This window comes from Muscardinus avellanarius (genome assembly GCF_963383645.1).
Source record: "Muscardinus avellanarius genome assembly, chromosome: 9".
In the NCBI taxonomy this organism is placed as follows: Eukaryota; Metazoa; Chordata; class Mammalia; order Rodentia; family Gliridae; genus Muscardinus; species Muscardinus avellanarius.
Window position 1 is genome coordinate 54015420 of NC_137795.1, and position 26941 is coordinate 54042360.

At 35.0% G+C, this 26941-nt stretch overlaps 1 protein-coding gene and 1 pseudogene across 11 annotated transcripts in view; one reads left to right on the forward strand and one right to left on the reverse strand.

The window, feature by feature from the left end:
• The window catches only part of CACNA2D1 (calcium voltage-gated channel auxiliary subunit alpha2delta 1), a gene marked incomplete at both ends in the record, with an annotated part of 507019 nt that overhangs the window by 352972 nt on the left and 127106 nt on the right, over positions 1 to 26941 (reverse strand). The window lies entirely within an intron of this gene.
• On the forward strand, positions 5637 to 6237 carry LOC308266654 (CDGSH iron-sulfur domain-containing protein 2-like; annotated as a pseudogene). Its single transcript has 2 exons — positions 5637 to 5738; positions 5933 to 6237. The product of its transcript is annotated as a CDGSH iron-sulfur domain-containing protein 2-like (transcript).

Genomic DNA, 26941 nt, shown 5'->3' on the forward strand with positions numbered 1-26941 from the left:
ACGAATAGTAAAATGATGTATCTAAAAAATATAAACCAGGGTTATCTCTGAGAAAGAGAACTTAAAATATTTCTCTTTCTACTATTTCCAACATTGACATACATTTTGCAATTTTATAATTACTACTTTAGCCAGGTGCAGTGGCACATGCCTTTAATTCCAGTATATGGAGGCTGCAATAGGAGAATTGTCTCAGCAGCTTAGCAAGGTAAGCCTCTGCAATTTAGGGTGACCATCTGCAACTTAGGAAAGCCCTGTTTCAAAATGAAAAGAAAAAAAAAATAAGTTGGGCTTAATGGTGCACGCTCATAATCCCAGTGCTCATGCTCGTAATTCTAGTATTTGCGAGGCTAAGACAATAGGATCCTGGTTCCTGGCCAGCCTCATATACTACTTAGTGAGGCCCTCCACAATTCAGTGAGACGCTTAATACAAATAAAGCATAAAAAATAGATCTGAGTGTGTAGCCCGGAGGTAGAAAAGCCCCTGGGTTCCAGTCCCAGTAACACACACACACACACACACACACACACACACACACACACACACACACGATAAAAAATAAATAAAATAAATAAATAAATAAATAAATAAATAAATAAATGAGCTGGCATGTAGCTCAGAGGTAGAATGCTCCTGGGTTTAAGCTCTAGTCCAAGAATAATTAAAAAATACCATGTTTAATTAAATAGTGAATAAGCCAGACCAGAAAGTCAAGAATTGTATGTTTTCTCTCATCAGTGGAAGAAAGAAAGATAAAAGAAAATGACAAAGTATATCAGGAAACTAGAACAGAAACCAGTAAAGATAAAGGAAGGTGATCAGAGGAGAGAAATGAGGAAAAGTAATAAGGATAAAACTGGTCAAAGTATACTATGTGTATATATGAATATGTCACAACAAATCTCAATACTGTGAATAGTCATTATGTGCTAATAAAAATGATTAAATCTTAAAAAGCAAAGTATTAATAAAATAAAAGCATATTGTTTATTACTTCAATAACTTATTTACATATATAAACACATAGTTTAAAGTAAAAGAATATATAAATTATCATGTTAAGCTTTTTTTTTTTTTTTTCTTCAGTACTGGAGATGGAACCCAGGGGCATTCTACCTTCAAGCTATAGGCTCAGACCTATTTTTTTTTTTTTTTTTTTTTTTTTTTGGTGGTACTGGGGTTCCTGGAAGCCCTTCTACCTCCGGGCTACACTCCAGACCTACTTTTTATATTTTTATTTGGAAACAGGGTCTCTTAAGCCAGCGTGGCTGGCTTCGAACCTGCGTGATCCTCCTGTCTCTGCCTCCCAAGCGTGGGGATTACAAGCATGTGCCACCATGCCCGGCTCAGACCTATTTTTTATTCTTTATTTTGCAGGGTCTCACTGAATTGCAGAGGGCCTTACTAAGTAGTAGCTAAGGCTAGCTTGGAACCAGGATCCTCCAGTCTCAGCCTCCCAAATGCTGAGATTACAAGTGTGAACCACCACACCCAGCTTCATTTTAAGCATTTTATATTTATATCCAATACTTGTATAGAGGAACACATAAGTTTCTAGAAGAATCAAATGCATAATGAATATTTACACTATTTGTTCTCTTTTCATTTCCTTTTCTTTTTCTTTTATTTCTTTTATTTATTTTTTTGGTAACAGAAAAATTGAACCCAGGGGGTTCTCTCCCACAAACTTATATAAACCACCTTTTTTATTTTGAGACAGGATCATGCTAACTTGCCTAGATTGGCCTCAAACTTGCACTCCTTCTACCTCAGCCTCCTGGGTCACTAGGATTACAAGCATGAATCACTGCTCTCAGTTCTGTTTACCTTAATGTTTAGGTTTCATTTATATCTGACACTCAAAGGATTAAGAGTTGCCAAAAAGGCAGGTAAATAATTTTGCTTGCTTGATTTTATTTAAATTTTTTCTACATTAGCAAAATTTGCCGTCATAGCTCAGTTGAAAATTGATGGGAAGAAAAGATATATTTGTCTTCATTAATTTTTTACAGACACTAAAAGAACTGTACTTATGGTAAAAATGTTAAAAGTATTTATTCTCTAGTGAGCTGTATGTGCTGGTCATTTAAAAAATATTAAAAAACCAAGTAAGGTTGTTTTTATCCAATTCTTCTGTATACCAGGATGAGACTTGTGGCCATAACATTATTCTTTTCCTTAGTCATGATTCTTTTTTCCATAATATTACTCTTTTTTCCATAGTCAGTCTACTACATAAATGTAGTGACTATCAACAATATGCAGGAAGAATTACAAGAAAATGTAACACTAGTGAAGCATACTAACTCTGTATTAGCAATTTTTTCAGCTCCCAAGAGAATAAATTCATTCAAACCTTTGTATGATACTTTTCCTTTAAAAAATATTAGAACCTTACTTAACTTGTTTTGTGCTTTGGTACAAAAATGAGTATTTACTGATTTTAATTTGTGATTCTTAAATAGTAGCTCTTCTGACTCAAAACAAATGTCTAGTCGCCATAGCAGCAGTAATACTAATATTTTAATTTGGCGCAGAAATGAATGAGATAACCTTGCCCATCATTACACCAATGACAATGTGATGGCTCTGAATGTGACTGATGTTAATGATGGCTTCGGCAATCTGTGTTTCACCACCCCATTTCATATTGCAATGTGAGGGGGAAAAAGAATATAACAATAGTTTTGTTGCTCCTGTTCTAGATTTTTAAGCACATTTCCTTCTTATATAACATAGTCAGATGTGGATAAGCAAAGGAAAAAAAGTCTATAAAAATGTGAATAGAAATTAATGTTTTTCTATAGATTTAAAAACTTTCAGGATTGGATTTTTCATGTTTACCTTTAAGCAATGCTTTCCTACTGATTAATGACATGGCTAGAGTTTTGTATAATTTACAACTACGTAATATAATCTAAAACAGATATTTATAACTGAACATGAAGACAGATTTATGGTTTCCATACAAAGTTTACATACTTACAGTCTAAGTATTTTTCACATATTTAAAATAAGGAACAACAAACTTCTACCATTTTGTCACTGATTAGAATTTCCCTTGGTGAAGAGAATTTCACTTAATTTCAGTGGAGAAAGATCTGGAAGCACAGTGAATTGAATGTCTCCCTGGTCTTCTGCCCCATCTCCCTGTCGCTCCATATCAATCAACCAAGCCAATTGCTTCTGAATGATTTGCTTCTCAAATCTCTGAGCAACTCATTCTATTAAGTTATGTATCAGTTTCTTGAGGGCTGCCATAACAAGGCATCACATACCACACAATAGAAATTAAATTTTCACTATACTGGAAGCTAGAAGTCCAAGGTCAGGAGTCTGAGGTGCTGGGAGTTAGGAGTCCAAAACATGAATTTAAAGACACACCTCAGCCAACAATATCCAGGAGAAAGAACTCTATAGGACTTACTTCCCCAAAGAAACATAACATTTACTGGAACTTGCAAGGACAGGGAGGATGCTAAAAAGTGGGAGACTCGGGAAGAGTCAATGCTCTGGTTTGAGTGTGGTTGGTCCACCAAGGGTTCATGTGCTGAAAGATGATATTCAGTGCCACAGTATTGCAGTAGAAGGTTTAAGAATTGAGGCCCAGTAGAAGGAGACTAGGTCATATTTGGCTCCACTCTCATAACCAGATTAATGCTGTCTCCAGGACTGAGTCAAGTCTTGTTAAAGTGGATTGTTAAAGAATGTCCACTTGGCCCTTCTGCTTCTCTACCATGTTTAGAAACAACCAAGAGGCCTTAGTGAGAATGTGGTGCCATGCTACTCGGCTTCCCCAGTCAACAGAATCATGAGTGAAATAAATCTTTTTACTTTGTAAGTGACTTAGTCTCATGGATTTTGTTATAGCAACAGAAAATAGGCTAAGAGGACATCTGTTGTCTCCACTCCAAACCCAAGCAGGATATTAAGATTTGACATGTGCAAGTTGATTTCTACAAGTTTTACTCACTACTTCATAAAAAGAATAGTGTGTATGTGTTCATGAATAATGTATGAGTGAGAGTGAGAGAGTGTGTGTGTGTGTTTGTATGAGAGAGAGAGAGAGAGAGAGAGAGAGAGAGAGAGAGAGAGAGAGAGACACGAGGGAAAGGACAGAACTAACACTGAGGGAATATGAGTAAATATAATAGCAATTTTTTATTGATTTTGAAACTTTGTTATAAGTGTACAGTTAATTTTTTCTCTTTTATTTTATATTTATTGGAGCATTATAGTCATACATCTTAATGGCGTACAAGATGGTAGAAGCATATATGCACACATCACTCATTTAGCCCTTCTCCAATTCCCCCCTATTTCCTCCTCTTCCCTCTTTCTGATGTTTGGCTTAGTGACTGACTTTGATATGTTTATGAATGTGCATCATGTACATTAGGGAATTTCCCTTTTCTCCCCTCCCATCACCCCCAGTTAGACCTCCTTATTTGCTCATCTATGGTTTCTCCTCCTTAGGACCAATCTAGGGGGAAAAAATACAAGAAGGAGATAAATAAGTAGAAGTGAGTTTTCTCTGCTTTTGAGTCTCAGAATGTTCAGAAACAATCTAGGTGGAAGAGGGCTGACTACACTCTTTGTTACAACATGCATTCTATCATTGTCTTTGAATGCTGCAGGATTTCTCTAGTAGGTATATTTCAATAACCATAGTAAAGCACCAAGAGGGACTTGGGGGGCTGAGACAGGAGGATCACTGTTGGAGGACAGCCTCAGCTACTTAGTGAGGCCCTCTGCAACTTAGTGAGACCCTGTTTCAAATAAAGAATAAAAAATAGGCTGGGGTAGAATAGCTTGGAGGTAGAATGTCTCTGGGTTCAATCCCCAAAACTGAAAAAAAGAAGAGTGATAAATTAAAATCATAAGCCTAGAAGATAGGAGATCAGGTAGACAAACAAATATATTTCAGTGAAGTAGAATATAAAAAGGAGAGGGATTAATTCATGAAGAAAATACATACATGCATACATACATACATACAGGGCAAAATTCAAATCAAATAAATCACTGGTTTCAGAATTTTGAAAAGTAAGCAGACTAATTAAATAAGAAGATGATCACTATGAATATTATTAAATAACTGGCCTAGAAGCTCAAGTGCAAGAAATTCAAACTGAAGAGAAATTAAAGGACAGAAAAGAACAAAGGAAAAGCTAAAAGATGAGATCTAAGAACCCAGTGTACATTGCATATGGTAACACAGTACAAAAGCAAAGACTTTAAGTACCTATTTGAAAGTACTCCTGAGCTAGAAAAGGCCTGAATCTGATGATCAGAATTGCTCAGAGTTATAAAGAGGAAGGCCTAGAAATGCTGCTCACCTGGACAGATCATGGGAAAAATTTTATATCCCAAGAAAAAGTAAAGGTCTTACAAGTTTGAGATATATTAAACATGCAGCACTGATGGTAAAGAACAAGACAGACCTTAAGCATTTCTCCTGAGGCATGGAGTACAGAAAACTAAAGGATCACATCAACATAATGCTGGAAGACAAACCTGTGTCTGAGATAAAGGTACACTGCATGATAATACAAAATATCAATGCTGGTACCTTATTTAAATACTAGGGTCTCGGCCCCGGCATGCGGAGAGGCGCGAACGCCGCGGCCATGATGGTCCTGGAAAACGTGGCCCACATTGTGAAGGTGCAGCTCCCCGCCTATCTGAAGCGGCTCCCGGTCCGGAGAGCATAACCGGGTTCGCCCGGCTCACAGGGTTTCACTGAATTGCAAAGGGCATCACTAATGCTGAGGCTGTCGGCGAACCGAGATCCTCCTGTCTCAGCCTCTGAAATGCTGGGATTACAAGCATACGACAGCACACCCGGCTAAAGCAGATACTTGTAAACCATACTCCCGGACTGAGTAACATAGTGAGGAAATCAGATACTGAGATCCTGAGTCTTAAGTTTCAGAATGGCTTCGGTTATTGCCCTTCCTTGGTGTACTTGCACTACTTGGCTACCTTGCAGTTGGTCCATTCTTCCAGAAGAAAATACAACAGAAGGACAGCTTGATAAATCTTAAAATACAAAAGGAAAATCCTAAAGTGGTGAATGAAATAAACATTGAAGATTTGTGTCTTACTAAAGCAGCTTATTGTAGGTGTTGGCATTCTAAGACGTTTCCTGCCTGTGATGGTTCCCATAATAAGCATAATGAATTAATAGGAGATAATGTGGGTCCACTCATGCTGAAGAAGAAAGAAGTATAATAGTTGTGATTTAGGATCTGTTCAATTGTGTGCTATTAAATCTTTTAATAGGCTCATTTTTTGTGTGTAGAAAGTCTTAATTATTACTACTGATTGAATAATTATTTCTGCCAATTTTCTTGCTACACTACTGTTTATATTTGATACTTTGCATAGTCAATCATTTATCTAGAGATTAAATTGTCAAGCCTTATTCTGACTTAAAAAATTAATGTATCTTCCAGCAATAAGATCAATACTTCTGATTTTAATTGAGAAAATCTAAATTTTTGCAATGGATTCAAAAGATGTTTCTTTGAATATTAATATTTCAACAGAACCTGTACTTGAAAATTCCCCCTTTACTGTTACATATATTTTTATTATATTGCTTTTGTTTTGATCCTTTGAAGTGGTTTTATACCCTTTTGGCCATCCACACACTATGCGCTTTATGTGAATTAAGTAAATATTGCCCTCAAGAATTACTTAAGGTTAAATAAAACAGTGCAACTCATAAAAAGAATAAATAAATAAATAAGTAAATAAATAAATACTAGGGTCAATAAAAGACTGTACAGCAGAACATCCAAATCGCCAGAGAACATGGAAAGAATAAGATCAAGTTTTTCAGTTGTTAAGCTAAGTATGGACTAAATTCTCCTATTAAAGGATGAATATTAAAATACTAATACAAAAATTTAAAACTCTAAGTTAGTTAAAGTAAACACCACTGTAAAAATAGTTAAGAATATTGCAAATAAAGGACCCAAGCATGGCGGACACCCCTGTAATTCCAGTACTTGGGAGGTTGAGACAGGAGGACTGCAGCTTTGAAGCCAGCCTCAGCAACTTAGCAAGGCCCTCAGCCACTTAGACCCTGTTTCAAAATAATAAAATAAATAAAATGGGGCTGGGTGTATAGTTCAGAGGCAGAATGCCCCTGACTTCAATGCCTAGTAACACAAACACACACACACACACACACACACACACACACACACACACACAAATGCAAATAAAGAAAAAGATAAACATATGCTAAAAAAGGACTCTTAAAATTTAACTTGTTAATTAAAAATAAAATGTTACCTTCTATTTATGATATCAACAAGTAAGAAAATTAAGATTTTAGAAAATTAAGTACTGAATACAAGATGAAAATCATATTTTTCTACATACTAATTTCATATATTAATCAACTAATCTTTACAGATATTAGAATCATTCAAAATGTTCTCGATTTTTTTAAATAGTTTTAATTCATCACTCATTATACCTTGAAAATTCTGGGTAAAAAATTTCCCCAGAACAATGTCACAAATAAAAAAAGTGCTTTTAAAATTACAAATTTATTTGTTTTAAGCCGGGTGTGGTATTGCACACTTGTAATCTCAGCATTCAGGAGGCTGAGACTGGAAGATCGCGGTTCATGGACAGCCTCAGCTACTTAGTGAGGCCCTTCGCAACTCAGTGAGACCCTGTTTCAAAATAAAGAATAAAAAAATTGGGCAGGGTGCAGCTCAGCAGTCAAATGCCTCTGGGTTCCAGCTCCAGACCCGCAAAAAAAAAAAAAAAAAAAAAAAAAAAAAAAATTGTTTTAAAATCTATACTTTTAAATTTTAAATGAAATCACTAATAATTAAGAGAAATAAATAATAAATAAGGTAGCTTTATTTAATGTAGTAATTAATTTGAAAGTTTAACTGTCTTAACATTTAATATGCTATTCTAATTATCACAGGGCAGAACTTTTTCTTAAGTTATATTTCTGAATACTGCTTATTTATACTTAAATATATGTCCTTGACAAATCAGTTATTTTGTCTAATCTCCTTTCCCCCCCCTCCCCAGTACTAGGGATGGAACTCAGGGGCATTGTAGCTACATCTCTGGTCCTATTTTTTACACTTTAAATTTTTTTTAAAACAGGGTCTCACTGAGTTGCGAAGGGCCTCACTACATAGCTGAGGCTGTCCGAGAACCATGATTCTCTGGTCTCAGCCTCCTGAATCCTGGGATTACAGGCATGCATCACCACTTCTGGCTATTACTAATCATTTATATAAACATTAATTGAAACTGAAAAAATAGTATCAAATATTCTAACTCTTACTTGTTCCAATACTAGTTCTCCTCTCTTTCCAATCTCAGCTTTTCACAAAGTCTGATTCCTTAAAGAGACATGTTAACCTATATATATAATATATATATATATATATTATATATGTGTGTGTGTGTGTGTGTGTGTGTGTGTGTTTATAATCGTCAGTACATGGGAGGCTGAGATAGGAGGATTTCAAGTTCAAAATCAGCCTCAAAAACTTAGTGGGACTTTCAGAAACCTAGCAAGACCTTATTCCAGAACAAAAAAAATAAAATAGTGCTGGGGGTATAGCATGAAGATAGCATGCCCCTGGGTTTAATACCCAGTACCAAATAACAAAAAGTAAAGACATGCCTATAAGTCTTTTCCCCTTTGTTAAAAAGAACCAAACACAATAAAATGGCATTGTATTTTGACAGAAAAGAAAATGAAAACAATTTTATCTGTTACAATATAAATCAAAATATCTGATTCAGGAATACTTAAACTCCTAATTCCACAAAATGAATCAGAAAAGAATGTACCAATGCCATCGAGGACACAGTAAGCAGACTCTGTCTTTCATTTGTTAATGTTAGTTGTTTATCATATTATTTTTAAAGATTAACTGAACCAATATACATAATTCTGCATTGATATAAACTCCAAAGGATACCCAGAAATCTTTGGAGGTTCACTGTTTCTTAAAATGAGTACATTGTTTTCTTTGTTAAATGCTGTCACTAGAGAAGTGGGAAATTACTATTGTCACAAAAACACAACAAAAATGAACACTGCCAGCTCCCTCTGTAATGGACGCCTACTTTTGTGGCAATAAAACACAGGCAGATCACAGAGAGGCCTCCCTCGCGCGTGTGCTGAGAGGAAAAGTATGGCCTGCCTTGACAGGAACTGCTTTTAAGTCTTTAAACTGTCCTCCTTCCTGTATTTATTCCATGGGCCTCCTCTGCAGCTGAGAAGTGTTGTTTCAAGTCAGTGAGCGTAGCAAAAATACTTAAAGGAGAGCCGCTGAGAATCTGCAGTAACTAAAATGTAGTAACTTTTCTCAGGGCGGGCATTCTGTGCCACTCGCTGCTTCTTAATATGCTGATTTAGCTTCCAACAGTGAGGGGGCAATTGGTGTGAAATGTCAGCTAAGGACTGGAGACTGCCACGGAGAAGAGAAATTTGATAGTGGAAGCGCAGCAACATTAAGCAGCCCTGATTTTCCTGGCCTGATGACTAGTGAATATTGGCATCACTGAAATTAAAGAAAGCAATTCCCAGCAGATAGCATCGTTTGCAGAATTATAAAGCCCCCGCAAACAATTATTTGGAGAAAAAGAACGACAGTGAATACATTAAACATCTATAAATCTAATGAAGGATGAAAATGCGAAAACATTTTCCCTAGTTCTTCATACTCCACGGATAAACTCATCTGCCTCCATGTTCCACTCGCCCCACACCCATGATGCCTCTTTCCTTTCTTCTTTAGTGGAGTATGAGGTCTGGTCTTTTAACTGTATGTATGCCCTGCATTTTCATTATCTGTAATTAAAATTTGGTTAATTAGGCAAGCCTTATGCTTAGAAGTGCAAATGATTTCCTGGCTGTGTATCTTTGCCTACATCAATACTTTAGAAGAGCTAGTAAAATTCACTTCTTTGAAATACAACTGAGCAGCACTAAAAAAAGAAAAAGAAAAAAGAAAAAGTTCCTGGCTTCATTGGTTATAAAAGTGAATATCTGCATGGTCTCTAAGCTCAAGTTCAGAATAAAAGCTTTGATTAATTTTGATCTCTATACTATAACTGTAAGCTTTAATATCTAGACAGAGTTTCCCCTACAACATTCTCAAAACACATTAAAAAAAAAAAACTGGTATAAAAGTCCCAGCATAGTGTGTGGCTTGCAGATACTTGAAAAGTATGGGTTTTCATATATATACCTATACTGTTGCATTGAGCTTAATAAAAATGTGTGAGATTTATGATCTCTATTTTCATGTCCAGACCAATCTACCACACTTGCAAATACTTAATCCAGGTTAAGTAAAGCTAGAGAATAAAAAGGTTAGAGCGCCCTTCCTTTGCTCTCTGCATCCCTTCTCTTCTCTTTCATTCTCTTCCTTTATGCACACTATGATTAAATTAAAACAATTACTATTATTTTTTACAGTAGGTCTCATATAAACTAAACAATATAATCTCCTTTTTTTTTTTTTTTTGGCAGTACTGGAGATGGAACCCAGAGGCATTCTACCTCCGAGCTTCACCCCCAGCCCAATTTTTTATTCTTGATTTTGAAACTGGGTCTCACTGAGTTGTAAAGGGCCTAAGTAGCTGAGGCTGTCCATGGACCATGATCCTCCTGTCTCAGCATCCTTGCTGTGATTACAAGTGTGTACCACCACGCCCACTTTATAATCTACTTTTGAAAACAAAGGTACCAACCTAAAAATACATGACCTTGGATAATATGCTTAGAATTTTCTGATTCTGCACTTACTTTCTCATCTTATCCCACTGTATGACGATTAGAGGAGGTGAAAGATCACGAACAGGAGGAAGTGGAGGGAAAAAATGAAGGAGGAGAACTAGAGAAAATAGGATGGTATGTATACAGTGCTCAGCAGAGTGCCTCACACATAATAGATGCAAAGCAAAAGAAGAAAAAATACTCTAAAGCTTGGGAAATAAACGAATTCAGACACAAATCCTTGGGCAAGTTACATCTATACATAGACTCTTAATATGAAGTGTGCAAACATATTGTAAGATTAAGTAAATGCAAATAGAGTATTTAACACAATGTCTAGTATATCATAAACCAAAAATTACTGCTACCGTAATTATGCTATTGCTATGTGTTATATAAAATATTTTATATATCTTTAAACATTTTTAACTTAAATTTAAAATATCATTACTTTACTAAGAGATTGTGCAGATTATGTTCATCTTACTGGATATAATTATCAGGTCAGAATATAGTTACTAACAAAGACATTGGGGATTATAATGCTGTAATAATCTATTTTGATGTTGCCAGTTTAAAAATGCCCATTTGATGCATGCAAAGTAATTTAATGAAAATTAACACTTCTGCAAGAGTTAAAACTTGTTAGGATGAACTGCAAGCAGGAATGGCTATTAAAACATCCACATTTTTTTAAAAAAATTATGTTCCGAACACATAAATACCATAGTGGGTAATTTATTTAATTCTTTCCCTGTGTAAGCACAACATTAGATACAGGGCATTAAATTCATTCCAAACTCTCTTGTAGAAACTGAGTCATTATTATTAATTATTGGTCCTTTATATCAACAGACCAAAATTTCTCAGAAAAGCCAGAGTCAACAGTCAGGGTGACTGTTTCACAACAGACTAATGTTTATAGGAGTAGCTGTAATAACTGGGGAGTAATGAGCCCCTGGACTGAATGAACAAATTCACCAGGAAAGCAGTAGACAGTCTTTTGTGACTAATGCCTCAGCTGTCAAGATAAAACTTGATTTTTGCTCTCAACTGGGCTTTGATGGTATCAGTTGCCCTAGAATACAAGGACTGCCAGCAGCAGGGTCACACATTCACAGGGCTGGCAGTCTGCCTGTGATTGGGGCAACATATGCAAGACAGAGGATATGAGCTGGTATCTGCAATCAAGAACTACAACTCAGAGGCCCAGCATTTTTTTTTTTTAAATAAATCTGGAAGACAGATGTTAGCCCCAAACAACCTGTTAATTTGAACTGATTATGCTGCCAACAATAAAGGCACTAATCTACAGAGAAAAGTATGAGCTTCTGACATTATTATAATTAGAAATATATCTCTCATTTATAGAGAGTCTCTGAGAGTCTCTTAGTAAGACTAAGTCCTACTTACAGAACTGTATTGAACCTTTGATACTGAACCAAACGTGACCTGCTCTCCCCTACCTAAGTCTATCAAAAGAAAAGACATATATTTTAAAATAAATAAAAGGAAAGAGTTAATACAAGAATTAAAGATTCTCGTTTCTTAAATAATATTCCATTTCTTTGAGGTACTAGGGATTGAACTCAGGAGCATTCTACCTCTGAGGACACCCCTCTCCATCTCCTTTTTGACTCAACTATTCCACTTAACATAACTTGTTTGTGTGTGGTGGGGGTACTAGGAATTGAACCCAGGGAAATTTTACCTCCAAGCTCCACCCCAGCCCTATTTTACTCTTTATTTTGAAACAGGGTCTCACTAAGTTGCAGAGGGCCTCACTAAGTAGTTGAGGCTGGCCTGGAACCTGTGATCCTCCTGTCTCAGCCTCCCAAATGCTGGGATTACAAGCGTGCACCACCATGCCCAGCTTATATAACTTAATTCTAACAAAGTAATCAAAAAGTTTCCAACATCTATGTAAAAAAGTGCCACTTGAGCATAGTGGCGTAAACCAGTAATCCCAGCAGCCAGCCCACAGTTAGTGAGACTCTGCTTCAAATTAAATATAAAAAGGGGCAGGGTTGTAGCTCAGTGGTACAGCACCTCTGGGTTCGATCCCCAGCACCCTTCTCCATAACAGATGTGCCATACACAATATTAGTATCTTCTATATCAAGAATAATGAAAAAGCTGAATTTCAATTAATAGAATGCAAATTAAGTAATAATATATAAATATATTAAAAAGCTTTAAAGATTATTTAAGTTAATACCTAAACCTATAAAAATCTCCATGAAATACCAACAATACACACAGACACACAGGTCCTAAAGAATGGCTGTCGTGTGTGTGTGTGTGTGTGTGTGTGTGTGTGTGTGTGTGTTTGTGTGTTTTACTGGGACTTGAACCAAAGGGTATTCTCCCTTTGAGCTACACTCCCCCTCCCACTTCTCCACTGAACTTTTTGTTTTTTATTTTTAAAACAGGGTTTCACTAGGTTGATCAGTCTCCCTATGTTGCTTAGGCTGTTCTCAAACCTGCAATTCTCCTGTCTCAGCCTGCCAACTACTGAAATTATAAGTATGCACCACCAGGCCAAGCTGTCACCAAACTAAAGAGATAGTTTTTCTCTGAATGGTGAGCCTTTAGAGTATTTTTGCTATCATCTTATATTACTTTTTTTTTCCTGGTGCTGGGAGTGGAATCCAGGGCCTCTGCCTATTAGGCAATCTTTCTTTCAATGAGCTCTACCCTAAGATTTTATACTGTATTTTTATTGTTTAAATTAATAACTATAAATAAATACTTGTATAATAATACACATAAATATAAAATATCAGAATTACCTAATTTCTATTATCTAACATAAAGCACAGAAAATAAAGTAACTTTTGCTCTAATTAGATTATATACAAATGAAAGGCTGTTAATACACAGTTATACTTTGCTTTACTATATTTACTCTACTATAAAAGTATAGCAATTGACTCTGGACACTATTTTTCAAGAAAACTGGAGAATAAATATGCATTCCAAAATATAGTATAAAAGGAAACATTTTTAAATAAAACAGTTCACTAGGTTATGTAACACTAGCCTATTGTTGGAAAGCAGAGACTCAAGTTAGGGATGCCTGGGATTAAATCTTCCTCTATCTGACACTTAAGATTTGGAGGGCTTTGGCCTCATTATGCAACAGAAAATTATATAGATTGTAAAAAGATTGTTTCTGATCTTCAGACACATTAACATACCTACCTCATAAGGTTGTTCTGAAGATTAAGTTTGATAATGTGTTTAAATCTTTGAACACAATGTCTGGCAATCATGATTGCTCAGCAACCAAGAGACAGTCATGATTACTTGCCAAGAACACTAAGCTATGACGAGTTGATGAAAGCTCTTATCACCCCAACACCACACATGCGCGCGCGCGCACACACACACACACACACACACACACACACACATACACACACACACACAGGAGAGAGAGAGAGAGAGAGAGAGAGAGAGAGAGAGAGAGAGAGAGAGAGAGAGAGAGAGATTGATTCTCATAGGGGATTGTGTCAATCACATTTCAAAATAAATGAGACAGAAAACAAAATAGGCTTAAATTCTTAAGTTAGACAAGGATAAGAATGTTAGAAATAATTTCTTGAAACCCAATCTAAGCAACACTAATTAAATTTTATACTTGTAGAATCTTAATCACTAATATTTGAAAAAAGAACAGCCAACTCCTTAACTTTAGTGATTTGGATATTTACCTGCCTGAAAGCAAAGAGCATAAAACTGAATTCCCAAAATTTATTCAGGATTTATGATTCTACCATACTTAAATTAGCAGAACATTCCATCATGCAAATAGTAAATTGTATTGGTTTTAAGAAAGGCAAAGACAACTTATTTTTTCAAACACAGTTCTTGATTTCACACGGTCCAAAGAATGTGGAGTGAAGGGTCAAAAGAACTCAGGTGTGTATGTATTATTTATTTATAGAATGCCAGAATTATATTGGACATCTCACAAAGGGCTTCTGCCTTCATGTTACTAAGTGAAAGTTAAAAAATGAATTCACACAGTAATGTTTATAATTCAGTGGAAGGATAATATGAGGTTAAAAGGAAAAGCTAAATATCAACAGACAGAAAAATAAATTAAACAGTATTTAGGAATCAGAACACCACTTTAAATTCCCTATTCTATAAATGGCAAAATAATGCTAGCAAATATTAGTTGACCAGATTGTATGAATTTATGGGGTACCATGAAATTCCCTTATGTGGATCAAAGGTTCAGATTAGCACTGTTTCTCAATACAAATTTATTTTATGTAAAATACTATTGATCAGAACATTTCTTTTGAGATAGTATCTATTTTATAAAAATAAAAGTAGAGTGACACATGCACTTTTTGCCTTACTTTGGGATTATCTTTCAACAGTCATCATAGATTTCATACACTTTCAAATAAAGTCTGACAATTCTCATCATTAATTATGTACTACATAAGTAGTTAAGAATTTCAAATCCCACGTCCAGCTTTTCAGCTAATCAATTATCTGTGTGTTGGACCAGCCAGCTTCCTGGGTGGGAGACTGCCCACACTCAGAAAGACCCCGGGTTGTTTTAATTCTCTGCTGCTGCCATTTTAAAATTTCTAACTTTTTTATGGGGGAAGGGATAATAGGGATTGAACCCTGGGGTATTCTATCCCTGAGACACATACCCAGTCCTAATTATTTTTTATTTTGAAACAGGGTCTCATTAAATTGCTGAGGATCTTGCTAAATTGCTGAGACTGGCCTCAAATTTGTAATCCTGCTGTCTCAGCAAACTGTGTACTAGGATTACAGGCATGTACCACCATGCCCAGGTCTTGACATACTTAATTTATTTTTTTATTTATTTATATTTTTTGGTGGTACTGGGGTTCCTGGAAACCCTTCTACCTCTGGGCTACACTCCCAGACCTATTTTTATACGTTTTTATTTGAAAACAGGGTCTCTTAAGCCAGAATGGCTGGCTTTGAACCTATGCGATACTCCTGTCTCCGCCTCCCAAGCATGGGGTTACAAGCGTGCACCACCATGCCAGGCTGAAATGCTTAATTTAGTATAGGCCTCACATGTACATTTTTAACTAGGCCCCACAAATTATGTAGTTCTTGCCTGTGTTAACTTTGCAAGTCATTAACCTCATTCTCATTTTCCTCAGTGTAATCCACGAATCCACCATCCCTTTCCCCCCTAATTTAAGTACTGTGTTAATTGAACTTACATTATCATTGTCAAATTGTTAATAGAGTGATGCTTCAGTTGATACTATAAATATCACTTTCTGGCAAGCATGGTGGCACATGCCTGTAATCCCAGTACTTGAGAGGCTGAGACATAAAGATCCCAGGTTTGATATCAGCCTCAGTAAATAGTGAGACTCTCATCAACCTAGGGAGACTCTGTTTCAAAAATAAGAATAAAATTAAAAGGGCTGTGGGTATAGTTCAGAAGTAGAATGCCTCTGGGCTCAATTCCCAGTACCACAAGGTAACACATACATACACATATACGTATATACGTACATATAGCACTTTCTAATCCTAAAGTTAAATTAGGACTATGAGAAAATCCTATTTTCAAAAGTGATTTCATTTAGTAGAAACCTTTCTTTGTCTGAGCCCTGCATTTAAAAATTAAATGGACTATACCATTAATTGTACTTTTTATCTCAAAGTAAATTTGACATCTATCCTCTTTTCTAAAGTATCTTTGTTCAAAAAGCCATTTAGTGCTGGCAGTACTTCGTAAAATAGAGGAGAGAGAATGTACTCTCTACCACTGAATTTCCAACAGAAAGTGTTATTTAAAAACACTTCACTGCTAACTTTTAAATAATATATTAACCTGAAGAAAATACTGTAAAAATTAAAATGCTGAGTGGTAGAGAGTAGCCTCGCAGTTGCAGGCATATAGATCTGTTTACTCCTTAGTGTGATACAAGAGCTCATAAACACAACACCTAGTTCCCACTGCTATAATTACTTTAGATTTTAAAAATCCATAGAGATGCTGCTATAGTACCCAACCTAATAAAGAAAATGCAGCATACCTGGAACTTACTATTGAACACAGGAACAAATGGTATCAAGAAATACAGGCACCTTCCATTTTAGTCAGCAGCAATGGACTTCAGAAAAACCTGATGTTCTGAGAGAAAATTCTGATAGAGCATTTATTATTTTTAATGTCCAAACAATACATAATGTATTTGCATCAGTCCAAACCTTCAGTCAAGTTTTCAAAACCTCAACAAAATAGTAAAATATACACTTACAAGAGAGCCAGTTGTGGTGGCGCACACTTATAATTCCAACATTTGGGAGGCTGAGACGGGAGGATCGTGGTTTGGGGACAGCCTCAGCTACTTAGGCCCTTTGCAACTCAGTGAGACCCTGTATCAAAATAAAATAAAAATAGGGCTGGGGGTGTAGCTCAGAGGTAGAATGACCCTGGGTTCCATCCCCGGTACCACAAAAAACAAAACAAACAAACAACAACAACAAATATATATATATTTACCAAATGGCAAGATATGCTAACAAAAGCAACAAACTATATATTATAGTTTCAGTTGCTACAAACATCACTTCCTTATCAAACAGCAGACAAGAATGTCAACAGACAGCAACTGGTAGGTCTACCTGGCCTCTCACATGAGCAACTCCTTGGCTGGCACCCGGCCTACACTTCAAGGCATCTCCACATAATTCTAATGTTTTAGTAACTATATTTGGAATCAAGACTCTGCTTATACATCACACTTAAAAATACTGAATTTGAATAATATGAATGTAAATAGTTGCTTTAGTAGCATCAGCAAAAACAAACCAAAGAACACAGCCCTCTTACTGAGAGTTCTGTCTCATCTATGAAGATTGTATACCAAAAAATTAAGGGGTGCTGTACTCAGAAACCATTAACTAAAAATACTGTGCAGAATATGTCTGTATTTCAGTTGACTGATAAAATGCCTACACTATTCTCTAGGTAGGTGGTAGGTACTGCAGGGCAAACAAAGCAGATAAAGATGTTGACTTTAAAGGACTAAAACAAAACAGTACCATGGGAGCCCATAAAAACATTATCAGTGTGGCTTTCAAAGTTATAATAGATATGTGCCGCGTGCACGGCATGCTGTGATGCAACTGGACAAATGACTGATGAATCCACTTGGACTATGATCACTGAGATGTCAGAGAGGAAAGAAATATGTTGCAAATGCTAAAGGATGGATAACCTAAAATCAAGAATTCAAGTCCACTCTACATCAAATCTGGCAAATTTATTTAATCTTCCTTGGTTTGGGATTTACATACTTTGAAAATTAAATAAGTTACTGTTACCAAGTTTTAAACTAATGAGAGGGGAAGCAAGAGAACACCATACACCTGAGACCACCATGTGTCTTTCTATAGACACATACACCTGAGTTTGAATTCTTCACTAGCTGCTTAAGATGGGGCAAACTACAGAACTTCCCTTGAGTCATTGCTTTCTTATCCATAAAAATCGGAAAAATTATACGAACTTGACAGAATGAAAACTGTGTTACAACCATATAAAAAGAAACTACAAAAGTGTCTCATCCATAACAGACTTTCAATAAATGACAATTATTTCCTTAGTATTAAAATTTTAAAACCTTCAAAACTTCCATTTAAATAACCAATTTATTTACTCATGCCTCTACCTTATTACCCAGAAACTTTTTTAAAAAAGCATCGTTTGCTATAAATTCTTTTTCCACTGTTTCTTATAAATTTAAACTTTACTCATATAAAAATGTCTGCTCCCTTGAACTCTTCATTCTTGACTATGATCAGACGCGATTTGTGGTTTCTTATACTAAATCTTTAATACCTTTGATGTTTACAAAATTTACTATGCCAATCCTCAATCCTAGATAAATTCAACACTCTTTTCATTCTACTACTATTTACATGGTGCCAACCCTTGTTAGGGAAGTTCCAATTGTTTATGAGTATAATCATCATATCAAAGATTGAGACTACATATAAAAAAGGTCAACAGAAATCAACGTTTGCTTTTCTCTCCTGTTTTTTTAAAATTAATTTTCTCTAAACTCTCTTCCCTAAAGCTCATATTAAATCTGGATAAAATATGACAGAGACACCAGCTGCTTGGACACATATTTTAATTAGGAGTACTCCAATATTGTAGAGGTAGGATAGCCTACTGAAACACCACATTTCCTTCTCCCACTCCCAAACACTTGCAGCCAAAATTTGGCCAGTGAGATGGCCACAGACACAATAGAATGGGTCTTCTGGAAATCTCTTGAGCTACCCACCTAAAGATTTCTTCTTACATGATGAAAAATAAATCTACAGTCTGCTCAAATCCCCCTTAAGTTGGTTTGTCTCATAATCATATTTGAATAAGATATTAAGCCTTACAACTTCAATGTTTCCAAGCACATAAAACTTTTATATCTAAAAATAGTCTCAGAAATATTTAATAGTCTGAAATATTTAATCTGGTTTTAAAACTGAGGCCAAAACTTAATTTAAAATTCATTTAAGACAGGTGTTAAGCACATGTCTGTAGACCTCAATACTGAAGAGGCTGAACTAGGAAAATCACTTAAGTCCAGAAGTTTCAAAACCTGCCTGGGCAACAGTGAGACCCAATCTCTTAAAAAAATAATAATAAAATAAAATAAACAAAAACTAAGAATCAGCTGGGCATGGTGGCACACACTTGTAATAGCAGTACCTAGAAGGGTAAGACAGGAGTATTGCAGATTTGCAGTCAGCCTCAGCAACTTAATAATGACACTGTTTTAAAATAAAATAGAAGTATAGTTCAGAAGTAGAATCCTCCTGGGTTCAATTGAAGGAAAGAAAAAAGGAAGGAAAGAAGGAAGGAAGGAAGGAAAGGCAGGAAAGCAAGAAAGGGAAGGGAAGGGAAGGGAAGGGATGGGAAGAAGGAAGGCAGGCAGGTAGGCAGGCAAAACTTAATAATGATAGCCAGGCCCAGTGGCACATGCTCATAATCCCAGTACTTGGAAGGCGGAGACAGGAGGGTAACAGGTTAGAGGCCAGCCCAAGGAAACTTTGGGAGACCCTTAGCAACTTAGTGAAATCCTGCTTCAAAATTAAAAATTAAATAAAAAGGGTTGGGTTGTAGCTTGAAGGTAAAATACCCCTGAATTTAATCCCTATTTAAAAAATAAATATATTAAAACTAATAATGGTAAAATGAATAAAAGTCATGTTTAGCCTCTTGCCAGCTTGGTACTATTTCCAACTACAACACTTTCAGTGGGAAGTATACACACTTCTACATTGCCCACCCTCTGAGCTTCTCCGGCTGATCCCAACTAACCTCACAGGCCAGCTCACAAATGGTGATTCTAGCAGTCATACTATAAGAAAACAGGCAATGGAAGACAGTTCTTAATCATTCTGATATACTGCCCCTCTTTAGAACTGTTGGGTCCTCCACAGGGACTTGTTTGTCTGTTCTGGCACTTTCCTGGATAGTTCTGAAATACCTAGACATCAGACTACTACACTGTGGCTGTCAAGTACAGCCCAACCATCAGGTCCAACCTGACAGTACCTATCTACCCTCTTTCTGTTGAACAAATATTGCCCCTTCCAGAAAGCCCTGTTGGGTCCAGTCCAAGACCAGTTCCATCCAGTAAGCTCCACTTCTGCCAGGTTTACATAAAAGCCTGTGCCTCCTTGCTCTGCTCCTGGGTGGGCATCTTCAGCCTTGGTGCTTTGCTTTCAGCAGCCATTGGCCTGTGCCAAATTCACATTTAAAAAAAGCAACTGCAACTAGACGAAATGAGGACTACCTCTATGACTCAGAAGAAATAGCTTTCTGGATAATTCTCTCAAAGACATTTACACTAAAATTAAAGGGAAGGGTAAGTACATTCTACCCTGAGAGGGATAAAATGGCACAATACTTCACTCTTTCTCTAGGAATTTTTCTCTTGGTCGCTTTAACTTGCATAAGTTTATACCCTCAGGACAGACTTGGGGCTAATGATCAAAATACATATACCCATATGCACATACATACATACACATACTCACAGAATTTTCACACAGCTCTGAAATTCTGTGACACTTAGGCTCTCACTTTTATTTATCTTTATTTTTTCTTACAAATTATGTTTATTAAACAAAGTAACAATACAAGGAGATAAGGGAGGATGTCTGGTAGGTGCCAGGATAAAACTCTTATTTTACTTTTCCTATATACTATTTTTTATCTTTATGTGGAACATATTGAAAATGGCATACATTCAGACTGTACATGGTGCCCTCCCCCCTCCCAACAATGAGTCCCTCCTTCCCATGCTTGGCTTAGTGATTGACTTTGTATATGTTTGTTTAACCCATCATGTGCTTTAGAGAGTTTTTATATTTCCTCACTAAAGTCCCTAGAGATAAAGAATAGAAATCTGCATTTTTATGAAATTCTACTGCCACTGCTGACATATATGAAAGATAAAGAACTACTGGCCAAAGAGCTAATGAAATATAGGAAAACTATATAGTTAAATAACAATAATTTATACTTTCTAGAAAAAAATAAAATCTACTTAGTCATTTTAAAACATTTGCCATTTTCCTTTTTTCATTATTTATTCATAAGCTGAATATCAGGGTTGAATTAAGAGTTAGGGCATATCACAGTATTTAAAGGCTTCATAATAGAGCAGTTTTAATTAAAGTTACCAGGACAACCAGAGAGAGATGATATGCCATAATTGGAAAAATGTCACTAGAAAATTTTGTTTATTATAACCTTGATCCTATTTGCTCTGAGCATAAAATCTTGAAACCTTTTTTTTTTTTTTTTTTTTTTTTTTTTTTTTTTTTAACTGAGCAGATCCCTTAGTAAGGCTGGTTGGTGAACAGAGGCACCATGATAGGTTGAATTATTTTGTTCAAAAGGTTCTCCTATGAGTTGTTCATTAACACTTGTAAATATTTCAGCCTAGGTCAGACAAAAATGAATGCTAATACCAATGTTATATGATTGCTTCTTATCTTCTTTTCTTTTTGCTATATTTAGGATGGAACCCAGGAGCATTGTACCTCCTAGCTATACCCCCAGCCCTATTTTTTTCTTTTTTTAGTCTTTTTAATTTTGAAACCGTGTCTCACTGAGTTGCAATTGGCCTCGCTAAGTAGCCGAGGCTATCCATCCAGAATCCTCCGCAATCTGCAATCCTCCAGTCTCAGCCTTCCAAATGCTGGAATTACAAGCGTGCATTACCACACCCTGCAAATGTCTGAAAAATAGTCATTTAGCAGATAGATTTAGACACAAGGTCACTGAGAGGAGCTGGATTTGTAGATAGCAGCTCTGAAACTGAATCCTACCCCATGCTATCTCTAAAATGTTGAACAAAAAAGTTTTGTTGTTTATAAAATAAGAATGCATAAACATTTAATGTGTCTACTTCACAGGATTCTTAGAGACTTGATGCAAAAAAAAACCAGAATAATAACACAATTTATGTAGTTTTCCCTAAAAAAAATCAAGTCAAAACTATTTAAGAGCAAAAGTCCATTTTACTATCAAAAATTATTATAGTGCAAAAGCAGTAAAAAAATAAAAGATTTTGTTTTAATCTCTCAGCTCTTACTAAGGCTGGCTGATGGAGCAGGTTAAAAGACAACAGTACGAATAAAATATCAAAATAATTGCTGAAATTGTAAAAAGAAAACATTGGGAGAGCAATTTAGCTACTACATAAACTAAATCATAGGATAATAAGTTATACTTGAGTTTTTAATCAATAAGATATCAAAAGACAAAATTTAAAATTTAATGTTTAAATAGATATCATTTTATGCAAAATAAAATTTGCTGTAGATATATTAAAAAGCAATAATGCTACTAAAAATTCAGTTGTTAATTTCCTTTCAAAAAATTAAATATCATATGTAAACTGTTGCTTTTTTAATATTTTTTATATTTTTATTGGTGAATTATAGTCTCACTTCATAATGTAAATCATGTTGACAATGACATACATTTTTTCATATTGTAAACCTCTATTTTTAAGGATATCTTATGTTAATAACCTTGATACTGAGGAATAAAAGTTTTTAAGTTATTCAAACTCTTAAGTGAAAGTTACTTCAATATTATATATTTTATTTCACTGAAATATTTTTTGAAAATGACTAATTGATAAGGTTTCAGTAAAAAGTTCATAGCATTCCAGAATACTCTATGAACTGGATTATCCAATTACTATTAATTAGTCTGAATGAACAATAGTTTACAAAATACCTGGTCATCATTTCCTCCTAGTTATGATTACAAATTTCTTTTCTTTTTTTTTTTTTTTTTTTTTTTTGGTGGTACTGGGGTTCCTGGAAACCCTTCTACCTCTGGGCTACACTCCTAGACACCTATTTTTTATATTTTTATTTGGAAACAGGGTCTCTTAAGCCAGTGCAGCTGGCTTCGAACCTGCGCGATCCTCATGTCTCTGCCTCCCAAACGTGGGGACTACAAGTGTGCGCCACCACGACCGGCTGATTACAAATTTCTAAAGGTCAAATAGTATAGTTTTATAATAAGTAAGAATGCAGATCTTGAAGTCAGAAACATCTGAATACGAAACCTCTAACATTTTTGCTGCTCAAAGTATGGTTTCTGTACCAGGCATATGAACATCACTTGGGAGCTTATTAGAAATTTGGTATCTCTGGCTCAGCCTACTGAATAAAAATCTGCATTTTAATAGGATCCAGAAGTGATCTGTATGCATATTAAAGTCAGAGAAGCACGGGCACACATTACTTATTAGATACATTTTCCGGAGCATGTTTCAGGAACACTCAAAATCCCAGCTGTCTCAATTGAAATATGAGACTAGCAATGGCATCTAGACAACGGTATTATTGTGAGAAATAATTAGAAAATGCCACTTATCAATAAACACTCAATAGTATAACTGGTGTTAAATTCTGCCATCTACCTCAGATATGTATATTCACAATTTTTCCACTCTCTTTCACATAAAACAAATTGGTACAGCACACAATTAAAATTCTTCAATCCAGATGTCTCCCTGAGTATAAACCTACAGCAAAAAGACAAGTGAATTAATATTTCTTCCATTCATTTACAATATAATATAGCACCTGTTTTACAATTAGTCTTAAAATATTTCTCTACTAAATATTTTCTCTACTAATGTGTTTTCTATATTTTTGGAATTACAGAAATTAAATAAAGAATTTAGTTTGAACACAAACATGAATCTTTCTCCCAGACAAAAAAAATCTAACTAATTCTATGTCACTTAGCAATTGTGCCTTCTGTATTCTGCCATGATGCACCTCTGATATTCACTGTTTCCCCCACACCATCTCAACAATGGACCAGGTGTCTTGAGCTTCAACTACAAATGAAACACAAGAAAAAGCCTCAAAGGGCTCCCACTTTAACACATCTAAAACAAGATGCATGCTACTATATTCTACAACCTTTTCCAAGGAACCTTGATGTTCAAATTTTCTGCTTCCAATATTTAGAGAAAAAATACAATCTAATAAAATCAATATAAACAGAGTTTCAACTATCATCAGAATATTGGTAGCCAAAGTAGAAAGACACATTAATCTTATTAGATAAGTTTCTATTGGAAACATTTACATTTCTAATTTGTGTGTGTGGGGGGGGTGCTGGGGATGAAACCCAGGGGCCTTCTACCTCAGGGCTACACTACCAGACCTATTTTACATTTTTATTTGAAAACAGGGTCTCACTAAGGTGCTAAGAGGGCCTCACTAAGTAGCTAAGGCTGGCTTCAAACCTGTGAGATCCTTTTGTCTCAGCATCCCAACTACTGGTATTACGAGCATTCCCCATCATACCCAGCTACATTTCTAAAATATTTAAAAATTGTACTTACATCTCTAAAATTAAAGATAATAATTCTTTGAATTGACCAGCCACCAAATGTTATCCTCCACTGGATTACTGAATTACACATTTAAAAATAAAATATTTCAATTTTTAGTAATATGACATACCATATACTCCAATAGATCACTCTGCTATATTACAAGATTCTGGATACTTTCAGAATAATAATAAAATCCAGAAGTAGTGGCACACACTTGTGATAGCAGTACTTAGAAGGTTGAAACAGGAAGATCATGGGTTCACAGACAGCCTCAGCTACTTAGTGAGGCCCTCCATGACTTAGTGAGACCCTGTTTCAAAATAAAGAATAAATAGGGTTGAGGGTGTAGCTCAGATATAAAATGCCCCTGAGTTCATTCCCCAGCATGACAAATAATAATAATAATAATAATAATAATAATAATAATAAAGATTTATAACTGCCTAAGAGAACAGAGAAAATGTTTGAGGGCCAAAATATAGACAAAACATAGCAAGCTAAAAATCTGAACTATGTCTGACAAGTAAAATGAAAAGAAATGACATCTTGGGAGAAATACCTGTAACAGTGCTAAGATCTACAGAAAAACAGATGCTAAACTTAAGCTCCATCATTTTATCTTAAAAACATATATAATAACTATGAAGAAAAATTTAAATGTCATTGAATTTTAAAACTTTATCTTACTTACAAAAAAAGACAAAATATAATAAAGATGTTAGTTCTTCCCAACTTAGTATAAGTTAATATAATACCAATCAAAATCACAGTAAAGATTTTCCTAGATAATCATATGCCAAATCAATAATTTAGATAAAAAGTAAAGGTTCAGGAATAGTCAAGATCCTTATGAATAAAAATATAGCCTCACAGATACCTAGCTTAATTAGTAGAGGTCACTGGGAGAAGACAAACTACTTAATTAATTGGCTTGAGAAAATTAGCTGGAAAAATTAATTTTAATTAAGACCTAAGATTATATACTAATATCAATTAAAAGTAAACTACTTAAATATGAGCTAAGAACCATGTAAAATAAAATGTTTTAAACTATGTGTAAACACCAGGGCAAGGAGGGATTTTGTAAACAAAACACTAGAAAATACTAGTACTTAAAGAAAAGTTGACTTTGGCTACATCAAGATTAAAAACTTAAATAAATGCATGATAAAGTCAATAGAAAGCCACAAACTAGAGAAAGGTGTTTGCACTATATAAAACTACCATTATTTAACACCAAGAATTCGTAACCTACAAGTCACTGAAGAATAAAAATATGCAAAAGATATGAAGAGATATTTTATATGTTTTAACATTAAATGATGAATGATAATCACAAGATGATTTCCTTTATTAGTAATAAATAATGGTATCATTTTATATTCATTTGTTTACTTATAATTTAAAAATCTAGGGAGGCTTAGACAGGAGGATCACAGGTTTGAAAAGCAATGTACAGAATTATTACAAATAATAATTTGTAACAATATGTAAATAAATCAAGATATATATGCAGAAGATAATATTTAAATATGAATACAGTGGTCCCCTCTTATCCACAGTTTTGTTTTCAGTTATACATGCTTAAATATAATCTAAAAATATTAAAAGAAAAATTCCAGAAAATCATAAATCTTAAATTGCATACCATTCTCAGTGGCATGATAAAATCTCGCTTCATCCTGCTTCAGAACATGAATCATTCCATATCTAGTGTATCCACACTATATATGCTATCTCCCTGTTAATCACTTAGTATATAGCCATTTATAGTTATCAGTTCAACTATTAAAGTATTAAGTGCCTGTGTTCAAATAATCTTTACATGAAAGCCTAATGCTACTTCAAATTGCCTATCACATTCATTTTATTTCATTTCATCACACAGGCATGCACAAGAAGGGTGAATACAGTAAAATACAACACTGGAGATAGGCAGAAAGACCACGTTCACATAACTTTTATTATAGTTTATTGTTATCATTGCTCCCTTTTATTATTACTATAACACATAGGTATACCTTAAAAAATATAGTATAGTCAGACCTCCATATTTATGAGTCCTGCATCCCCCTGGATATTGACAGATCACTGTATAGGGTTCAATAATAGCCATAGTTTCAGGAATCCACTGGAAATCTTGGATATATCCCCAGCAAATAAAGTAAGATTAATATTTAAAATGAATTCAAGTTAAAAGCAAGCATACAGATATACTGTAAAAATATAGTTC